We start from the raw sequence: 3,493 nt of genomic DNA, 5'->3' as shown, positions 1-3,493 counted from the left end.
AAAAAGGTAGATTTGTGTAATTGGAAATGATTTTGAAATCTTTGTACTTTTGATGTATTCGCTCTATTACATAACCTATTGCTTGTGCAGTTTCCAGAAGTTGCATTTTTCATCTTCTTTTCACATTTTCTTGACATTTGTCTACTTTTAACCCTTTATTTCATCATCCCATTATTTTCTCTCATCTTCTTTTTATTTCACGTTGTATGAATTGAAGGCATGCAAAGCAGATAACTTACATTATATTTCTTTATAAAACTTTCACATAAATCCATATCAGTCTGTATGTGGCACTTCTAGAAATAGAGTTGTTTCTGACAGCATTTTTTCTTTCTGAGACTGATTAAGCTAATTGGCAAACCATTTTTTTGTTGTATGCTTTGTTTATTAGTCTTTATTACACTTACTTCCATGCAGGAATGGTAAAGAAATTTTATCTAAATAACCTAATGGTGTTAGTATGATGTGGATTAATTATACATCATTGATTCTTTGTAGCTAGTGATTCAGAATTAAAATGGTCATAGAGAAGCTTATGGGCATAAACAATGTTTGGATGTTAAAAATGGAGCTCTTAAAACTTATTAAAGCGCTTTCATCTTTGTTTTCAGGTACTATTAATAAAAAGGTAGAAAGAACAGATAATATTTTGTTTTCTATACCTCGGCAGGAATTTCATCTTTGTAAAAATCTAAAAAGGATTTGAAGGTAATAAGGACATAAGTGACCACTTGTTTGGGGCCATGTTTGATCTCTGTACTATCCATTGTCTTCTGTCTTCCTACTTTGTGAAAACATAGCATCATCTTTCCATGCACACAGTATATGTTGGGTAAGCACAGCCCTGAAGTGCTCACAAATGGCATTTAACAGCTGAAGTGTTTTCTTCTCTATTTAATTGGGCATACTTTGAAAGCACATGATCTAAAGATACTATATAACTGTACCAACACTAACATGTAACTTAGATGTGTCCTTTTTCGCCTGTGACAGTACTAGACTGCAAGGAGAAAGTTATTTGTTGATTTACTTTAAGACATTTTTCTTTAGCTAAAAGTAACCTCTTGGCAAACAATTGCAGCAAGTTCAGTGCAAAGCAAGAGAAAATCTGCTTAGTAGAACAATAGGAAAGGACTGGATGAGACTGAAATATATATTCTGTACCCAGAAAAATGATCTTAATTCTTACTCATAGGATCTGTTTTGGCACTTTTAGTATTGGTTCTTTTTTTAAAAATATCAAATCTGTCTTATCTGAGTTCTGCTTTAGTTTCACAGATCCTTCGGCTCTATATTTCGCTCTATATTTTATACCAGTAACCTTTACTGGCTAAAAGAGTCTCCAACACTATAAAATGTGCAAAAGACATTACTCAAATGATACTTCGCAGTTTTACTTAAAAGCTGTTGAACAACATTTACATAAGATTTGCTAGTTGAAGATCTTTCCATATTTCTGTAGTATATGAAGGTCAAATTTAACCTGTACTTTACTTTAGAGATAGGGCAAAGCTATAAATCCAGCTATTTTAGAATGCAGGAACTTTCCCAGAATCACAGAATCATGGAATGGCCAGGGTTGGAAGGGACTTCAAGGATCAAGAATCTCCAACCTCCCTGACACAGACTGGGCCACCAACCTCCACATTTAATACTAGACCAGGCTGCCCAGGGCCCCATCCAATCTGGCCTTGAACACCTCTAGGGACAGGGCATCCACAACCTCTCTGGGCAGTGTGTTCCAGCACCTCACCACTCTCTCTGTAAAGAATTTCCCCCTGACATCAACCTGAATCTTCCCTCCCTCAACTTCAAACCATTTTCCTTTGTCCTGCTGTAATCTAGCCTTTCAAAGAGTTAGGGGCCTCATAAGAGCAGAGTAGAGGGGGACAATCACCTCCCTGTCCCTGCTGGCCACCCCTCTTCTGATGAAGCCCAGGATACCATTTGCTTTCGGAGTCACAAGGGGACACTGCTGGCTCATGTTAATTTTTCATCTATCAAGACCCCCAGGTCCTTTTCTGCAGGGCTTCTCTCAAGGACTGCTCCTTCCAGTCTGTATGGATGCCTGGGATTCCTCTGGCCCAAGTGTAAAACTCTGCATTTGCCATGTTGAACCTCATCAGGTTCACCAGGGCCCACCTTTCTAGCCTCTCGAGATCCCTCTGAATGGCATCCCTTCCTTCTACCGTTCTACAGTCTTTCCTTTCTGAAAATTCAATCACCAGTCTGATATAATGAGTTCATGTTTGTAGTAAGCATGCTCTTGAATGACCTGGAGATCTTGTAATAGTAATTTGTATATTGAACACATCAGTTGGCTATGTAATGTTTCAAGTGAATGGTGGGAAGTCCTGAAGTACCCATCACTGGAGGTATGTAAGAGGTGTATGTACATGGCGCTGAGGCACATTGTTTAGTGGTAGGACTTGGTAGGCCAAGTTGATAATTGGACTTATTGAACATTGCTAAACTTGACTGCTGATCTGGCAGATCTGCTGAATCTTTCTTGAAAGGTAAATGTGAAAATATTGAGATTATTCTGATAACATCATCTACGAGGAGATCAAGATTTTGCCCTGACAAAACCGAGTTTTTGATTAAATGTTATTCAGTGTTGCTTTTTATTTTTTAACCTAAAGATATCCTGAAACAAGGGGAAAGCTTAAAACTGGCATGTAGTGAAGGTAAAGCCTTAAATGAGGCCTGTGTGAAAAATGTGGAAGAGCTCTTTGCTTACATCAATTGATCTGTTTTTAGTGCTAATGTTTTTAAGATGAGAATTCTAGACATAAAGATTCCCATTTGGTAATCTTGTTTCCCACATCTAGTAATTTTTCTTGATACATGAATCACATCCTGTAGGCATTTAAATAGCTTAGCTCCAACAGAAGCTGTGGAAATATACCTATCCTGAAGTATCTAACTCGAGAAAAGCTCATCTGAGGTAAAATCTGTTCCACATGGTGCAGAACTGGCCTTAGAAGGAAAATCGTTGTCTCAGAACTCTGGAGGAAGGCCTTGCTCTTATTGTAGAAAAGCCATCCCAGAAGTAAGAATTTTTAAAGAAGTTTTCATCTGAATGATTTCTGCTGCTATACCTAGAAACAGTTTGTTGAAAAGTCCTCGTGTACTTGTATGGCAGTCTTGTCTGATTATATTCTCTTGCTGTATTGCCTCAGGAGTATTTGCACAAACCTCTTGCATAAGCAACCTTACAATGTTTTCTATTGCAGAGAAAGAAAGGTGTCATGTCTCGCTGAATCCAGGTTACATGTGGCAGCAAGCAGCAAAGCAGCCATCAAATGGTGATTTCCTGACTTTATTTCCCAGGAGTCCAAAATGCAAGAAGTTTTGCTCAAGAGCAAGGAGTCTACCTGTCTCATTCTCAAGTGGCACGGCTTATCAGTACTGGGAAGACTATGGAAGACCTAAACCCTTTTGGAACAACAAAAATGACTTGCATTCATTCATACAGCCTTACAGGTGAAAT

General features: G+C 38.1%; 1 long non-coding RNA gene across 1 annotated transcript in view; it reads left to right on the top strand.

Annotated features, from left to right (window-relative positions):
* LOC116217605 overlaps positions 1 to 3,493 on the top strand; it is a 10,024-nt gene extending 6,531 nt beyond the window's left edge. Inside the window, exon 3 of the long non-coding RNA XR_004162308.1 lies at positions 3,237 to 3,493. This is a non-coding gene — a long non-coding RNA (uncharacterized LOC116217605). The remainder of the gene's footprint in view (positions 1 to 3,236) is intronic.

The sequence above is a fragment of the Meleagris gallopavo genome, chromosome 1 (assembly GCF_000146605.3).
Source record: "Meleagris gallopavo isolate NT-WF06-2002-E0010 breed Aviagen turkey brand Nicholas breeding stock chromosome 1, Turkey_5.1, whole genome shotgun sequence".
Lineage (NCBI taxonomy): Eukaryota > Metazoa > Chordata > Aves > Galliformes > Phasianidae > Meleagris > Meleagris gallopavo.
Note: the sequence above shows the minus strand (reverse complement) of the source record. Positions and strands in the feature narration are given on the sequence as shown.